This window comes from Hippocampus bargibanti, linkage group LG03, assembly GCF_051943395.1.
Source record: "Hippocampus bargibanti isolate YZ-2025 linkage group LG03, ASM5194339v1, whole genome shotgun sequence".
Taxonomy (NCBI): domain Eukaryota; kingdom Metazoa; phylum Chordata; class Actinopteri; order Syngnathiformes; family Syngnathidae; genus Hippocampus; species Hippocampus bargibanti.
The window spans coordinates 15683054-15689053 of record NC_142736.1 but is presented as its reverse complement, the minus strand read 5'-3'; positions in this window follow the sequence as shown (position 1 = coordinate 15689053).

The window sequence follows — 6000 nt, the reverse complement described above, 5'->3', positions numbered from 1 at the left end:
GGATACTTAATTAGTCCAGTCCCCCCCACTCATTTTTATATCCTATTTTACGTTTAAGAGGGGAAAAAATATTGGTATGTAACGGCTGGCTTGTAACGGCGCGCTTGTTGACTTTGTAACGCTCAGGGGTGTTGTATAAACACACACAGTGTACCTAATAATAATGAGTGAAGTGCAAGACACGTTTCCATCTTTGCATTCGTGTCCATTTGATTGGATGTCCGGTTTAGGAATCAAGTGAAAGGATGGCTGATAGACTGATGTCTACTTTTTTTCAAAACAACTCAATTTTATTTGTATAGCGTCAGTTCATGAAAGTCTAACATCCCTTTGTCATGCAATCTACCAGTGGTACCTTGGAGATCGACTGGTCAACCGTGATCGATGTATTGAGCACCGCTGTTATATACATTCCATTATCTCTCGTTGGCAAAGTGTCTGTGTGCAGATATGTTTTCAGGTAGAATGACAGTTAGTCCAGGAAATATGGGTCCATTGTGACAAAGAGGCACACAGAAGCACACAGGATGGGTGAAATCTCCCCACTCACTCGCGTGACATTGCTGCATCCTTAAATACATGCTCTCACTGAAGTGCAAGACACGTTTCCATCTTTGCGTTCCTGGCAAACTGTGAAGGGATGGAATCAAACTCGATGTATGACCTCTGCTACTCATCCTGTCCCTCCAGCTGTCAACGCAGCAGATGCCCCAACAAATATGATGCTAAAAAAGGTTGCCAAGCTCAGCGCCCTTGCTGCTACTGTGTGCACATTTGCCAGTGCTACTTACCGAAGACATTAAGATCCAAGAGGCAGCCTCTGGGTACTTTGAAAGCCAGTGAGGAGGCCTCGTGAAAAGATGTGGGAGGGGGCAGTGGATCATAGCCTATAAAATGATGCCCTCTGTCCAAAATGCTGCGTTCCGGTGACCAATGGTGAGGATCACCTCAGGATGCACAGAAGCAGCCACCTCGAAGGTGGCTGAACTCGGTGGGAGTGCTCTGATCTGCTGTGTGACTCACAGCAGGTATCAGTGTCAGAGCTCACTAAAACTGTAATGTGGCGGGGGTTGCGCCACTGAGGTTTTTATAAGTGGATTTTTTATGTTTCTCGTGGACCTATGTTTAGCATATTTGGTTGTTGTCAAATGCACTTTATAAATGTCATTTGTTATGGTGCTGCTGCGGAACAAGCAGCAGCACTAACATTGACAATATATGCGCTTTTTACAAGTCTCCTGCACCACATAGAGAGAAAGCCACAGACATGATTTTCATCTCATTTTGCTCTCATTTTTTCCATCTCTATTACAGAAAGAAATGTGGAGGGAATTGGTGGGCACAGCTGGGCGTCCAATGGGTGGTTCATGCGATTTAATAATAACACTTGAAGAACAATGAATATAAAAATAACATGATTTTATCTATTGTTTGTTTTGCCTTTCTGCTTAGTTGTTTTATTTGTGTGCGTTTACCGATTCTAACCGTTCCAACTTTTAACTGTCCAGGTCCCATAACTATTTTTTTTCTAAATTTCTAAATTTCAAAGACAAATTTGAAATCAATATTACCCAACAGTCCAGTATGTCTGATTCTGAAAGCTCTGGCAGATAAGATTGACATAACAACATTTACCGTGGGTGCTGAAATCTGATTGGAAAAAAAAACCTCATATCCACATGTGATGGAAGCAGTGTAGCCAAGAAAACTGCTATGAAATTCATAGCATAGAATGAATACATCCAAACTATTTCCGGTGAGAAATATTCGAATTTGGGTGAGAAATGTAGATCACTGCTTCTAAGTGTTGTTAAAGCAGAGAAGGTTTCGCTTGCCCTGACCATGCATTAAAGTTCCTTTGAGGGTTCCTATGAACGATTCTTCTTTCTCCCATGAAGTCATTTCAATGCTTTTCTCAGTTGCTAAGGAAAAATGTATTGTTGATCGAATGTTAAACTCAAGGTGGGAGCCATGGGGATGATTTAGGTCATTCAGTTCTGCACTGACTACAGATCAATCAACTAATCTCAGCGACTAACATCTGCAAGAAGCAGGACAACAAAATACTAAGCCACTTGAAAGAATGTTAGTGCAGCTCTCTTATGTCTGTTACTGTCTGCTTCTGACGTACAGGACCGATTGATGACTCTTCTGTATTTTTGTAACGGCAAGCTATAAATGAACCAAAGCACCGTGGCTCTGCAAACCAAAGCATGGACAGCAAACGGAGACAATATCCGCTATGAATTTCAAATAGCATGAAACAAAGCTCACACTCTGTCTTCCATGTTATGTGTGTGAAGCCAAAGTTGTCATTGCAGCGCAACTTGTCATGGTAAACAAATGCATATGCTCAATACTTACCTTTACAACATTAGCTGATCAAGCAACCGCTTACCATCATTGTCAGTAACCCAATATGAGCATATCAAGGATGGTCCATTCATATTATTGGCCAATGAACTAAGTCATCTAGATCGGCCCTAACAATGACAGAAACATGGTTCTCTGCTTATGGAAGGCCACTCACATTCAACGTTGACATTTTATGTCGTTTTATACAGGGGTCCAATATTGTTTTATGTGATGAGGTTACGGCGTATAGAGCTTTGCTGCAGGCAGGAATCTGACTTGCCAGACAGACTAATAGACAGACTAATATGATGCTTACTAGACTAAAACAGTTTGGACCAGCTGTGACAGGTGCAAACCGTTTTGTCCAAATGAGGTAATCATAAGATGATACATAATTGTAGTCATTCGTTAATGTACCGTAATTGTTTGGCAAAGACTCATATGATTTATATGTTTTTTTTTTCACAAGTCATACAGAACGAAACACCAGGTTGGACTGTGTCAGTAGCAGCTGAACAAAAAGGACATGATTAAAATGGATAGCCACTGCCTGGCGTTCTTTTTTTTTTTTTTTTATTGCAGTGTCTTCTCCAAGGGCGGCCCGGTAGTCAAGTGGTTAGCACACCGGCGTCACAGTGCAGAGCTTGCCGGTTCGCGTCCCGGTCCGGCCTCCCTGTGTTTGCATGTTCTCCCCAGGCCCACGTGGGTTTTCTTCGGGTCCTCCGGTTTCCTCCCACATTCAAAAAACATGCATGGTAGGCAGATAGAAGACTCCAAACTGTCCCTAGGTGTGAGTGTGAGAATGACTGTTGTTTGTCCTTGTGTACCCTGCGATTGGCTGGCAACCAATTCAGGGTGTCCCTCGCCTTGTGCCTGAAGACAGCTGGGATTGGCTCCAGCACCCCCCGCGACCCTAATGAGGAATAAGCGGTACGGAAAATGGATGGATGGATGTCTCCCTCCTCCAAGAGCAGTGCGATAAATCACACGGGGAGGAGAAATCATTAATAGGATGAAATTATTTGGAGAAAACGGTTTCATTGTTTGGGCTTGTCACGTAATGGCAGCCGACAGAATCTATCAAGATGAAAACAAACCAAGTCTTTGGAAGAAAGATGAACCGGTGGACGGGCAGGCAGGCAGGGAGGCAGGCCGGACAGACCGGAGAGAGAGAGAGAGAGAGAGAGAGAGAGAGAGAGAGAGAGAGAGAGAGAGAGAGAGAGAGAGAGAGAGAGAGAGAGAGAGAGAGAGAGAGAGAGAGAGAGAGAGAGAGAGAGAGAGAGAGAGCAGTGCAGAGAAAATTATGAATTAATATCATAAGAAATAGCGGGGCTAATTCATCACCGTTAATATGCAGTCAAGCCTGACGACAGTAAAAATTGTTGCATTGAGGTGTGCTTTCTGCTCAGAAATGCATCAATAGTGCCACCACATGGAAAACTTTAAAAGGGCTTCCGACAGAGCTCACGTCTAGTTGGAGACAGTTTCGACGCAGAAGATGGTGCCAGGCCTGCTTTTATTTCGAACATGGCACTTTTTCTTGACCTCTGTGATAACCTCTGTGAGGTCGACGTGATGTTTTTAAATGCAATTTTAAAGCTACAGGCAAAACAGTTACAAAAACAGAGCTTCAGCAATCATATTAATCTTTTCATGATATCGCGTACAGTAGGCCTATACAAATTATTTCCAATTGATTCATTAATTCCTTCTTTGCAAAAAAGAGTTGAACGGCCAATACACAAAGCAAGCAGTAAATTTACAGTGATTTACAACCAAGTCTTCTCCCTTGAGACTTGCACCCTATTGCTTCCGTAGGCATTCCCAATGCAACATTTGAGGGGTGGTAACTCGAATTCGCCGCGGGGATTCGTGGATCTGAACCCAGAAGCAGACACGTACAATTGCAAAATGCGAGGGAGCACAACAGGGTCAAAGGGTTCATCTGGTGCTCCTCCTCAGGCTTTCCAAGGTCTGCAGAAAAGAGCGCTGAGCCTGATCCTCCTCCAAAGTGGAGCAGTCACCCTCCTCTTCTTCAATGATTCCACACTGGAGGCAGCGGAGACGAGGTTCACGTTGTCCTGCCCTGCAAACACAAGCCGTGGCCAGGGGCTGAGGGAAGTCTTCCATTACAAGAGGCAACAGATGGGCGGGGATTGTGTCCATGCGGGTCGCCATGGAGAAACTATATGAGGAGAAGGAACTTGAAAAAAAATTTTTGTTTGTTTGTTTGTTTTTGGTCCCTGCTGAATCCCCGTTATATCTCTGTGATTCCAAATGACGGTTGTTGAGATATAATCAGGTACACCCTGTCCTCTGTGAAAATTCTGAAACTGTGATTTCTTGCAGTAAGGAAATTGTGTCGCAAATTACCAACCGGCTTCTCTTTATACACATCTCTGTAAACCACCCGTTTCTTCCTATGGGCATCCCCCACGTACAAAGCTTCTCTCACTCCTACATCCTCTGTAATGATACACTTCCGTCAGTTTCCATCCCAGTGCACCGGAATCGTCTCTCAGAAACTGTTGGCATGGGAACCGGATGGCGATGGTTGGGAGGGAAAAAGGCAGAGCGGTGAAAAGGCAGAATAGGAAAAGCAACATACAGTACAGTATTTGTATGGGCAGTGGAAGTGACGTTGGGTTGGATCAGGAATTCACGTTGATAGTCACCAAAACAGAAATGTGCAAGTGGAATCATTTTTCAATTCTGAAACGGTAAAACAATGAAATAGATATCATTCTAAATGTTCTGAATACTCAAAACATTGAGTTGTTGAAATTGATGAAAATACATTAACATACGCACGCCACACATATATGAGTTTTAAAAAAATGAGCAAGAGCAGTAACGATTAACTTTTAGTTTATGGTCAGCCACTCAACAAACGTGACTGCAAAGATCTGTCGAGTGTTGAGCAGCTATTTCATGAAAATCCAGAGTTTCTATTGTGTGTGGGTGTTACAAGAATGCTGGAGGAGGGAAACATGTTTGTTGTGACATAAGAGGCTTGACTGTGATGATGGGAATGGACAAAAAATGATGGCCCACCAAAAATGCCATTTGAAAAAAGAGGGGCATGGTAACAGTGATTTTTCTTTTAATAAATGGTGCACTGGCATTGAGAAAACTACAATAATCCCTTATTTTCTTGAGGTCTTGTAAAAAATGTCAACAACCTAATTACAGTGCCCAACAGCAAATTGTAATCAGCGATGACTTTGTGACCTAAAATGTATTTCCAACACTGATTTGAATTTTCTTTCAAGCTTGACCCGTAAAAGCCTGTGCAACTCGGGTTTTACCATGCATTCTAATTTATGGCTGTGATGGTCCAAGAAAAAAAAAAAACTTGACTCAAACCCATAATTAAGTTCTTAAAAGAAAACCTGATGTGGCAAACAAAAACATGGCCAGATTTGGAAAATTAATCGAGACCAATTTACTTGTCAAAAAGAAAGAAGCTAAAATGTGTCCCTTATGAATCACTGTAAAAATGCAAAGGTGCAATATTATTTAACATGTTGTTTCAACATACAGTAAAGTCTCGTTATATCGATATCGGATATATCGATAGTCCCGGTTATATCGATACTATTTCGATGGACGCACGGAGAAAATTACATGCAAACAGGGTCGGAT